Source organism: Camelina sativa, chromosome 20, assembly GCF_030686135.1.
Source record: "Camelina sativa cultivar CO46 ecotype springtype chromosome 20, ASM3068613v1".
NCBI classification, from domain to species: domain Eukaryota; kingdom Viridiplantae; phylum Streptophyta; class Magnoliopsida; order Brassicales; family Brassicaceae; genus Camelina; species Camelina sativa.
Window position 1 is genome coordinate 20,858,691 of NC_141899.1, and position 12,881 is coordinate 20,871,571.

General features: G+C 39.5%; 1 non-coding gene across 1 annotated transcript; it reads right to left on the bottom strand.

Annotated features, from left to right (window-relative positions):
- Positions 1-378: 378 nt before the first annotated feature.
- On the bottom strand, positions 379-485 carry LOC147919230 (small nucleolar RNA R71). The gene has a single exon (XR_015594259.1). It is a non-coding gene; the product is annotated as a small nucleolar RNA R71 (small nucleolar RNA).
- Between the last annotated feature and the right edge of the window lie 12,396 nt (positions 486-12,881).

The following is a 12,881-nucleotide window of genomic DNA, read 5'->3' on the forward strand; positions in this document are numbered from 1 at the left end:
CAAGCTCCAAGGGCAAGAAACATTGGTGCTGGAGATGCACCAAACACACATAACCAGAGAGCTGGTATTGTGCCTCCTACAGTAGCAAACAATAATTATGAGATCAAGAGTGGATTGATCTCCATGATTCAAGCCAACAAGTTCTATGGGTTGCCAATGGAAAATCCCCTAGACCACCTTGATGAGTTTGATAGGATATGTGGTCTCACCAAGATCAATGGTGTGAGTGAAGATGACTTCAAGCTTAGGCTGTTCCCTTTCTCACTTGGAGACAAAGCTCATCTCTGGGAGAAGACACTTCCAACTGGAGCAATCACCACATGGGATGCTTGCAAGAAGGCTTTCTTGGCCAAGTTCTTCTCCAATGCTAGGACTGCTAGATTGAGGAATGAAATTTATGGGTTTGCTCAAAGGAATAATGAGAGCTTTTGTGAAGCTTGGGAGAGGTTTAAAGGATTCCAGACTCAGTGTCCTCACCATGGCTTCAGCAATGAGTCCCTCCTAAGTACTTTGTATAGAGGAGTGCTTCCCAAGATCAGAATGCTTCTTGATACAGCCTCAACTGGCAACTTCCTCAACAAGAATGTGGAAGAAGGATGGGAATTGGTTGAAAATCTTGCTCAGTCAGATGGCAATTACAATGAGAACTTTGACAGAACAATAAGGTCCACCTCCACTGATCAAGAGGACAAGTACAAGAAGGATTTGAAGATGGTCAATGAGAAGCTTGACAAGATCCTCCTTAGCCAACAAAAGTCCATTCACTTCATTGGTGAAGAAGAGGTTCCAGTTCAAGAAGGAGATAGGAAATTTGCTGAGCTCTGTTATATGCAAAACCAGGGTGGATTCAAAGGCTACAACCAAGGAGGAGGGTTCAAGAACAACAACCTCTCCTATAGAAGCACCAATGTGGCCAATTCACAAGACCAAGTCTATCCACCTCAACAGCCTCAACAGCAAAACAACTATGCACCCAAGCAACAACATCAAGTGTTCCTGCCCCAATTGTGTCCCCCACCAGGGTTTCAGACTAACCAAGGCCAGGCAAAAGACTTAAGAGCAATGATGCAGCAAATGTTGATTGGACAAGCCAATGGCAAGATTGAGGAGGCCAAACAGTTTGCTGAGTTGAACCAAAGGCTCACATCCCAGTACAATGATCTGAACATGAAGTTTGAGGGTCTCAACTCTAGAGTGAAGTTTGTGGAGAGCAACCTTGCCTCTACTTCAGCTCCTAAGCCCAACCAACTCCCTGGAAAAGCAGTTCAAAACCCAAGGGAGTTCACTGCCAAAGCTATTCATATCTTTGATGAAGCAGTCACTGAGGACAGTGATGTTCAAGATGGGGAGGATTGGTCATTTCTTGAAGTTCAGACTGAAGTTTGTGCAAAGCAGACTGAATCCAGTATTGCACTCGACCAGGTGCTCGAGCCAGCACTCGACCGAGTGCCTAATCGAGTGGTCGATCGAGCCAAAGGATCAGAAGCTGTCAAGCCTGCTAAGTACATTCCTCCTGCTTACAAACCGCCTCTACCATTCCCAGGACGTTTCAAGGCACAGAAGCTTAAGGAATTAAGGGAAATCATTGAGAAAAAAGAAATGATGGCTTTGCAACAAGAGGAAGTGAAAGCTTTGAAGGAAGAGTTTGTGATTGAGAAACAAGAGGAAGTGATGGCCATACAAGAGGTTATCATTGCTTACCAAGAAGAAGAGAGAGGACCTGCCTTGGAACAGTATGATCCATATCCTCTCTATAAGGATTTTTTGCTTGAATTGTCAAAGAAGAAGGCTCATGCTCAAGATGAGAAGGATCTTAAAGACCTTGGAGGAGTTATCATCCCAATTAAGCTTAAGGATCCAGGTCCATTCTATCTGCCTTTCTCACTTAGCTATCTTCGCTAGAAACTAGTGCTTATGTGACTTGGGAGCATCTATCAGTGTGATGCCTTACTCTATAGCACAAAAGCTTGGGCACATTGAGTTCAAGTCCACCAACCTTCACATATGTCTAGCTGATGGATCAAACAGAGATGTGGTTGGCAAGTTGGAGAATATTCCAGTCAAGATAGGAAAGGCAAGGATTCATACAGACTTTGTGGTTCTAGAGATGGATAAGGAGCCTGAAGATCCTATCATTCTAGGGAGGCCATTCTTAGCCACTGTTGGAGCTGTTATAGATGTTAAGGAAGGTCTTGTGACCTTGAACATTGCTAAGGGGATAACCATGAAGTTTAACATCTATAACCCAACCAACCTTCCTACCATTGATGATCAACCTTTTACTATCATGGACAAAGGTAGTCATGAAGGCTTAAGTGATGAGGCAACTCCAAAGGCTAAGCTCTCACTTCAAGAGGATTCAGTGGAAAAGCTTAAGGGTTCAGTTCAAGAGTTGACTGGTATGGTGAAGGATCTCCAAGTTAAGCTGAGCAAGAGGTCTTTGAAGAAGGCAAGACCAAGACTCAAAATCAAGAAGAAATATGGTTTGTGTGTTAAGGGTGAAGTGATCAAGGGTCAACTTCACAGTGATCAAGAGGTGCCAGGGAGGATTTCATCACCTCCTTGGTATCCAAACCAAGCCTGAAAAGGCAACCAAAGTCAAGCTTAGTGACTCTAAACAAGCTCACTAGGGAGGAAGTCCCTAAGGTATCCTTTGTAAATATGCTTTATTTTCCTTGTAGTTTTGATGTGTTTTATTTTATGTTTGTGTTGGACAGGCCTTTCAATGAAAGTGTAGATGGGTATGGAGAGATTTGGACTTGGGGAAGTAGATTCGCAAGCCCACTCGACCGGCCCACGACTCGACCGAGCTGAAAAGAAACCAAGGCCCACTCGATTCCCATTTCTCTAGAATGATCGAGTGGAGGGAAGAAAAAGAAGAAAATCTTGAATTTTCAAACTTTGGTCAAGGAGCTCGACCACGTGCGGTCGAGTGTGGGGTCGAGTGGCAGCAAAAAGCAGGTTAAAGATTTCTATTTCAAATTTGAATGGTATGGACGCTCCACTCTTGTCTCCTTGTCCCCTTAGCTTCTTTAAATAGAGCTTGATTCGATCATATACCTCTCACACTCTCTCATTTGCTTAAAAACAAGTTAAAATCAAGTTCAAATTTCTCTCAAAGTTCATCTTTTTGCTCAAGCTTAGCTCTTTTAGTTTTTGGGTCACTAACCTATTAACTTTAAACTTTGAGTCTATTCCTCTCAGTTCTATTCGAAAATATCTTCAAGGATTACTAGGAAGTCTCAACAAGCGGCTGAAAGCTCCCTAGATCGTTGTGATGCTCGTCTTGAATCAAAAGGAGAAACTAGAAGAACCACTCGACCACCCACTCGAGCATGCACTCGACCGAGTGGTGGTCCGAGTAGCCGATCGAGTCGGATTCCAAGTTCAAGAAATCATTCAGCTGAGGAAGATCCTGAGAGAGCTGAAAGTTTAGAAGAAAAGGAGCCAACTCTTAGGGAGATCATGAGGAGAAACAAAGCCAAAGGCAAGAGGCCAGCAGTTGAAACTCCACAAGAGGAGGATGAAAGTGAGAGTGAGGAAGAAGATGAAGAAGAAGAAGGAGAGGATGATGGAGAAGCAGAATCTTGTGGTTTGACTAAGAGGGAACTTTATTAAGACTTCATGATAATGCAGTTCTTGGGGACTAGATACCCACACAAAGAAACCATGGAGAAGCTAGGCATTGATGAAGATGTGGAATATCTTTTTGAGAAGAGCAGCCTAACCAAGTTCATGGGGCTTTGCATGGAGGGTTATAAGGAAGAAAGCTGTGAGTTTCTAGCCACAGTCAAGTTGCACACCTACATAAGGAAGGATGATGTGTTGGGAGCTGGTCATATTGCCTTTACTATCAAGGGGAAGAAGTATGAGCTTCCAATGAAGAAGATAGCCAAAATCTTTGGCTTTGAAGTTGGGAGTAATAGGAGCTTGAGGATACCAAGAGAAGAGCTCTTTGCTGTTTGGGAAACCATTGGAGACAACATCACTTACTCATCCTCCAAGACCAAGAGTTCCAAGATAAGAAGCCCAGTCCTAAGGTACTTCCACAAGGCCTTAGCAAACACCTTCTTTGCTAGGAAGGAAACTGGAAATCTCAATGAGGGTGAGCTCAAGATGATTGATATGGCTCTCAATGGAATCATCCTTAAGGCAAGAGATGGAACCATCATTCTTGGGAGCACTGTGGAGACTGATCTTGTAATGGTGCTCATTGACCACATGATATATTTGAGAAGTTGGGTAGGCAAGCTACAAAAACAAAGGTTCAAGAGGAGCCCTAACCATTGGAGGGATCATCACTCCAATACTACAAGCTGCTAAGGTCCCACTTAGAGGAGAGAAGGTCTTGCCAAGATGGATTGATTCAAGCTATCTCACCTCTACTCTCATACTAGCCAAGGAGATAAATCAAGGAAATCACATTTTCAACTTTGAGCTTCCAACAGTTGGGAAAAACTAGTTTATCCTACCTAACCAAGAGCTCACCACCATTCAAGAAGGAGCAAATATTGACTTTTGGCCAGCTGATGAGTTCTTGTTTGATGGGATAGTTCAAGTAAGAGCTGAAGAAGCTAGAGATGTGGAAATGGCTGATGGGGAGGAGCAGTTTTACTTTGAAGATTATGAGCCTAACCCAAGAGATAGTAGAGGAGTGAGGGAGAATAGCAAGAGGTTGACACTCCTACAAAAGTGGAACAAGTGGTATGGGAAGAAGTTTGATAAGCTAAAGAAGAAGGTGGGCAATATGGCTAAGTCCATTAAGGGCCTAAAGAAGGAGATTGCTGAGTTGAAGAGTGGAAATTCTTCACCAACACCATCTAGTCCTTTGAGGAGGAGTAACTCAACTAGAGCACTTTCAAGAGCTGAAAACCCTGTGGAACCAGCTAGAGCTTCAATGTACGAGCCAATTCAGAGGAAGAGGAGTTCAAGTAGCCGAGAACAACAACTTTCGAGGCACTCGAGCACCACCTCGACCGAGCACCCCAGATGCACTCGGCCAAGTTCCAACCCAGAACACCTTATGGCTTCCCAGCTCCAGCTGTTTATCCAGGCTATCCAGTTACCCTCCTTTCCCACCCCAGTACTTCATGGATCCAGCACTCTTGCACCAGTTCTACCAGCAGCAAGGTCAGAATTTTGGCACTCGCAGTCCAACTCGACCCCCCCACTCGACGGGCACTCGACTGAGTACCAATCGATTGCTATAGTCGAGTTGCCCCAGTCTCCTTCTCCAAGTCATCAACAAGACCCCAACTACACTTTTGACAGCATGAATGAGGATGTGGACAGTTTCTTCCACAATCCTTGAGGTACCACTATCACCTTCCCTTGTAAATACCATAGCATTTCATATTGTGTTTTGTTTTAAGACTTGAATCCTCTTACAAATTTCTTTCACACAGAGGACTGTGTGATTTAAGTTTGGGGGAGGGTTTGAGATAGCATTTGACATTGTGTTTTGTTTTCTTATTTCAAATTTTTAGCATAATCATGTTAGTATTTGCATAGCATCTAAGGCATAGAAAAACCCTAAAAATTTGAAAATTTTTTGCAAAAATCTTTATAAAAAAAAAGTGTTCATGTAGTTGCATTGCATATTAGGATCTTGTTTAGCATGTTTCATGTAGGACTGTCAATTATTTGCATTAGATATCTATGATGAGTTTTGCCTTCTTAGCTTGCTAGATTCACCAAACTAGGATCAATGCCCAAGTTAATAGTACTTTGATGCTAGTTGAGTAGTTAGAAGCATAAGATTTAACCAAGCCTTGAATTCCTGCATTGCATTTTGTCTAAATTGAAGCATGTTGTGATTTGATGCCATTTCCTACCTATAAGAACCTAATATTGACTTTCAATTATCAACTTGTGCATTGCTTTAAACTCATGGATACCATATACATATTTGGATCATCTTTCTCCTTTTTACCACTCTTGTTGATCCAAGTAGCTGATTAAACCATTAAAATCAGTTTCCCTACCCATTAACCAACCCTTCTTTCAAGCCATGTTTATTCTTGTGTGTGTGAGGCCTATTTTTGGGATTGAGCTTGGTAGAAAGTGTTAGGTTTGAACTGACAAGAGTAAAGTCTTGTGTAGTTCTAGTTTGCATTTTTCAAACTAGATAGGACTAGGTGGTTCACTTGTTGGGTTTGGGACTTGGCTGTTTTGAAAAGAAAAGAGGAAAAAGAGAAAGAAAAAGGTAGAGTCTTTAAGACGAGAGTGTGTAAAATCAATGTCTAGTGAAAGGATGGGAAGTATGAGATTGTTTAAATGTGGTTCTAGTTAAAGAAAAGAAAAGAAAGAAAAGAAGAGTCTAGCAAAATGCTTGTATGTCTTAAGAATAAGAAGAAAAGAGAACCATAGCAAATAAGTAAGAATCCCCCATTCCACTAGAAAGATCAAATAAGAAACCTCTCCTAAGACTTTTAAATCAAAAGAGAAAAGGGTGAAAGAGAAGTGAAGAAGTTAAAGGGTAACACTAGGATCATTTGGGTTTAGATTGATAGGATAAACACTTTGGGTGCCTTTTGGATAGACAAGGTTTTGTTCTTGTATGTGTCTAAGTGTTCTTACCTTTAGCATTCTTCTAAAGCTCAATCCATTTTTTATGAGAGAACCTTGATATTGATAAGCCCCACTCTAAAAAAGAGACCATCATTGTCTTAAAACCTTTATCTCCAAGCCAAATGAGTTTAAGCATAGCATATAATTGATTCATGTTCTTGATTAATGAATGTTAAAGGAAATGGTTGATTTGAATGCATGTGGACATCTAAGGCTCAAATCAGTAAAGGTTGTGATAGGCTTGTCTAAAATCTTTAAGTACAGCTCATTCAACTTGCATCATAGTACTAGTAACTTGGACATTGATTCTAGCTGGTTTATTGGCAAGCTTTAGGAGCTGAGATCCCACTTTTAAACCTTACCTACCTTCTATGTCTTGATTATTTGCTTGAAGGCAAGCAAAGACTAAGTTTGGGGGTGTTGATGTTCATATATTTTACCCTGTTTTCCCTTAGTATATTCACATCTTTTGCATCTTTTGCTATCCATTATTGCATAGCTTTAGGACTGTTCATGCATTAGAGTATAGTTGCATTGCATTTGCATCTTTTCTTGCATAAACAGGTGATTTTGGAACCTAAGGAGCATGGAAGCAATGCTAAGAGGATTGAAGCTATCAAGAGGAGAAAGCAAGGAAGTTAGAGCTGAAGAACCAAGGTCCGGAGTTCCACTTGACCGCCCACTCGACCAGACACTCGACCGTGTGCGGAGAAGGACTCGACCGAGTGGAAGGAGCTGAAGAAAAGCCAACTCGACCGGTCACTCGACCGAGCACCAGGTCGAGCTGACCGAGCTGCCTAGCTACTTTGTCTTTTAGCATTTTTAGGGCTTCCACTCCTTTTTCTATATAAGGCCTACAGCCACCAAAGAGTCCAGCTTTTTAGATATTCTAAAACCTAGTATTTACCCTTTTGGGAATTATTGCTTTTTGCACTTTTATTTTCTTAGATCTTGTACCTCCTTGAAGGAGAAAAACAAGAGATTCCTCATATTTGTTGGTTTCATAACTTTCAAAATATTGAGAATTCGAGTTTGATTCCTTCTTCAATATTATAGATCTTTGCTTTATCTTTATATTGATGCAAGTTTCGGTATTTTTTGGGTTTATGACTTTGTTGTTCATCATGTGTGATTGTGAGTAGTTTCCTTAGCTCTTAGGGATGGTTTAGGCTGGATGGATGTTGTGGTTGTTTGATTTGGTCAAGCTTGATTGTTGTAGATCTCTTCTAGGCTAGATATTCCTAATGATGATCCTATAACCGAGAGGGTAGGGTTTGATCTCAAGCCTCTTAGCATCACACCAATGTCTAAGGTGCAAAGATAAGGCTAGATCTAGAGATTTTCATTAGGCATGCTAAGAGATTAGATGTCTTGTTTGATTATTGACTATAAATGATATGTTGCTTAATGCTTGCTTGTATAAGTTATTTGCTTTGTGAGAACAAGCCTAGAAATATATGAGCTTGATTGTTTCTGTCATGAGAGTGGATTAACATGTTCTTGGAGATCATTTTCTAGAGATTAGCTCATATTTGTTGAGGTTTGTTGATTAAGTTAGATAACCACAATCTAAAGTCCAGCCCATGAATTCATCCCTAAGACCTTCCTTGTTTATTGATTTCCTAGCTTAAATCCTATTGTTTGATCGTTGTTTGATTCGCTTTTGTATTGCTCTGTTTTGCTTGCATTGCTATGTTTCTCGCGTTTGTCCAGCTCGACCCTGTACTCGAGCTACACTCGATCGAGTGCTTGCTCAAGCTCATCCCCAGAATTCTTGTTTATGCTTTGTATTTGTCTTGTCTCAACTCATGTTTCATTTTAGTTGCATTTCTGTTGCGTTCACTTAGCATCCTTTTCATTACTTGCCTTGCATTAGTTCATTACTTGCATTACCATAGCTTCTATTTCTGTTCTTGTTTCATCATAGCTTTGATTAGTATGTTTTCTTTACATTTAGCATCTATCTTAGTAGCTTTTACTTTCTGCATTTTACATTTCATCAATAGGTTGTTAGTGACAAACATCCTTCATATTTGGCTTGACTTAGACATTTATGCACATCCTGATTGCTTGCAAACACTCATTTAGGATTGACATCTCTTATACTACAACAGCATAAGGGTAATTGAAACACCTTACACCCACCTGTTCATCATTCATATCTCATCATCATTCCATCACTCACCAAACATCCATATCCACCACCATAAAAAGATTGTTTCAGGCTGCATTTGTCCTACTAGGCGCAGATCACCATCCCCTCCTGCCGGTCCAGGTGCTGATAATGCCTAGCTTCTAATCATGGTTTTCTTTATCTTTTTCCTTTTTAGGTTGAGTCATTTTTCTTCTTGCATTGAGTCAGTTTGAGTTTGGATTTGTATGAAACTAATGAAATATCTATCTATCATGTTGCTTTTAACTTGTGTTTGAGTGCTTCTTAATAGAGTAATCATCCAAGGATTACTTACCAACACAATCTAACTGCAACTAACAAAGGATTTTCGATCATGTTTCTGTCCGCAGAGGGTGTCAATCAACACCTTCATGGCGTCGGTCGACACTGTGAACTTCACAGAATAACATTGGTCGACCCATGGGTAACCTGTAACCAGTTCATCTTTTCATTACAATTTTCAATACATTTTTTTTTAACTTTGCTTCTCTCTTTCTTGATAACACTGGAGACAGTGTTGTTTAAGTCTAGGGGAGGTGTCTACTAACTACTAACTATGTTTTTGTTTCTATTGTGTCAGTCAAAACCGTATTTTGTTTTTATTGAGTCAAATTTTTCAAATTTTTCTTTTGGGAATTATGATATTTAACTAACAGTTTCTGTTCTTTGGCTAACACTCTAATGACTCTTGATTAAGTTTGACCTCAGAACCGAAGTGTGGAAAAGACTATGAGCTGTATGAACAATCCCGAAAGCCTTATTCAATGGATATCTGGTTAAATTAAAGTTTTCTCAATTTTTATCAAGATTTTAACTGGACTTAATCTCTTACTTTGGGAGTTGGAAATCAGTGGACTAGACTTCTTCTTTGGGCCATACAAGACAGTGCAAGTTTTCAAAATACGTCTCCCCTCTCTCTTCCCTTCAGTTCTCTAAAACAAAAGAGAAAGATCAGAAAAAAAATGGAGAAACAAAAAAAGAAGAAGGATATAAGTGAGCTGAGGGATGTAGCGTAAACTTGTGCATACTTCTATAAAAAATTGTTTGATAAAAAAAGTAAAATGATACTCTAGAAAATTAGAGAAAAATGAACCCCTTGTAAGTGAGAAAAGAGATAGGAAAAGAGATGTATGAAGAATGTCTTGGCAAGAAGATAGACCATATGCCGCTGATCGATATTCCCAAGGTAAGAACTCGCTTTTATTTGCTTTAATTTATTTAATGAGATTACAATGGCGAAACTAGAGACTCCAGAGGATTGTGGGATTTGAGTAAGGAATGTTGATGCTTTTTATTGACAAATAGTATGAAGTAAATTTTGAGAGTCAAGGCGATGAAGAGTGTGAAGATCAGTTTCTTGCAGTTGAGTGAGTTCATATGTTTTCAAACGTCTTTCACAGGTCTAAGTTTCTGTTTTGCTTGAAGGCAAGCAAAAGCTAAGCCTGGGGGAGTTGATATATCATGGTTTTTACGGTTTTTAACCATGATATAAGTGTGCCCATAGAGCATCATCCAACTTCTTTGTCCAATCCTTCCTTGTGATACCTACTGTTTTCAAAAGAATTGCCTTGATTTCCCTGTTGGAAACTTCAAATCGACCACTAATTTGAGGATGGTAAGGAGTAGCAACCTTATGCTTCACTCCATGCTTCTTGAGAAGAATCTCAAAGACCTTCTTGATCAAGTGTCTTCCTCCATCACTTATGACCACTCTTGGAATACCAAACCTTGGAAAGATGATTGTCTTAAACAACTTCAACACCACATTTGCATCATTAGTAGGACTAGCTATGGCTTCTACCCATTTAGAGACATAATCAACAGCCACAAGTATGTAGTTATTACCATATGAAGAAGGGAATGGTCCCATGATGTCTATACCCCATACATCAAACACTTCAACTTCAAGAATAGGAGTTTGAGGCATTTCATCGCTCATGCTGATGTTTCCCTTTCTTTGACATAAATCACACTTGGAGATAATCTCTTTAGTGTCCTTGAACATTTTTGGCCACCACAAACCAGCTTGAAGGATTTTTGTAACTGTCTTGAATGTGGTGAAGTGACCCCCATAGGCTGCTCCATGACAAAGTTCTACTACCCTTCTATCTCTTCTTTAGAAACACATCTTCTATAAATTTTGTCCTACAAAAAGCGAAGAGATAAGGTGCATCCTAGTAGTAGTTATTGATGTCCTTAAATAACTTTTTTCTAGCATATCCCACCAATTTTGGTGGCTAAAGACCACAAGCTAGGTAGTTAACATAATCTGCATACGAAGAACTATTCTCTTCTAAACTTATGACCTCTACAAGCTTTTTCCAAGTCTCATGGCTCTTATCTAGAAGTTGAATTGCCATTAGCCGCTATTCCAGAAGTGAATCATTGATTGGAATCTCATTGTCAATCCTCAATCTAGATAGATGAAAAGCTACTCAATTCTCAATGCCTTTCTTGTCTTTAATCTCCAAATCAAACTCTTGAAGCAACAATATCCAACTCTTGAGCTTGAACTCCAATCTAGAGCTTGAACTATTGGAGCACTAACCAACTCCAGATTTGGAGATTTGGAGATTAAAGACAAGAAAGGCATTGATATTCAAATGGTAAACTAGATTTGGAGAGTGTTCCATATAAAGAAAGAGTTGGTTAGTGCTCCAATAGTTCAATATCAATCTGGAGCTTGAACTATTGGAGCACTAACCAACTCTTCATTTATCTTCTTGAAAGCTTGTAGACACTCCTCATCAAACTCAAATGCAACATATTTACACAACAACCTTGTAAGAGGCCTAGCAATCTTTGAGAAGTCTTTTATAAACCTTCTATAAAACCCAGCATGGTCCAAGAAGCTTCTCATTTCCTTGCTGAATTTGGTGGTGCTAGATTGGTCATCACATCAATCTTAGCTCTATCAACCTCAATGCCCTTCTCTGAAATCTTGTGTCCCAACAAAATCCCTTCTTTCACCATGAAGTGACACTTCTCCAATTTGAAACCAAATTGGTTTCTTCACATCTCTTTAAAACCCTGCAAAGATTAGAGAGGCAAGAAAAAAAGAATCTTCATATACAAAGAAGTCATCCATGAATACTTCAACAACATTTTCAATGAGATCCGAGAAAATGGACATCATACACTGTTGGAAAGTAGCGGGTGCATTACATAGTCCAAACAGCATTCTTCGATATATGAAGGTACCGGGACATGTAAATATCGATATACGAAAGAATCCTGAGTAACCGTCTAAAAAGCAATAATGACTATGGTTTGCTAACCGTTCTAACATTTGATCAATAAACAGTAAAGGAAAGTGATATTCTAGAGGCGGCATTAACTTTTCTATAATCAATACATATGTGATGTCCAATTATAATCCTTGTAGGAATTAACTCATCTTTATCATTCTTAAGAACAGTGACTCCTCCTTTCTAGGGTACCACATGTACCGGTGAAACCCATGTACTATCTGATATAGGATATATGATACCCGTATCAAAGAGCTTTAGAATCTCTTTCCTCACTAGATCTCTTAGGTTAAGATTTAACAATCTTTGTGGTTCAATGGAAGTCATTGATTCATCATCTAAATGTATCCTATGCATGCAAAGAGATTCAAAGATTCCTTTAATATTATCTAGTGAAAAACCAATAGCTCTCCTTTAGTTCTTTAATTTACCTAGGAGAGTAACAGTTTATAGTTCACTAAGTTCTTCATTGATAATAACAGGATAAGTAGAGTTTTGTTCCAAGAAAATCATACCTTAGCCCTTTAAGAAGTGGTTTAAAATCAATCTTGGGTGCTTTAAGCTCACTCAAATCATCATTTGAGTCCCATTCAACTGAGTTCACCACCTGCTCTTTCAACTCAAGGAAGCTTCCATTATCACTTGAAGGCTTGCGAGAGTCAAGAATCTTCTCATACCCTTCACTATCTTCCTTTAGTAACCCAAACTCTCCTTGTTTAACAGTCAAAGTGTTTTGGGGCTCATCTTCTATGGCTAACTCTTCCAAAAGCTTATCAGCCAAAACATCCCTTTCTTCAATGTAGAAAGCTTGTCTTTTAATTTTAGGCTTCCTCATCACCTTGTTGATGTCAAAACACAGGGCTTCCTTTCCTAAATTCAAATGAATCTTT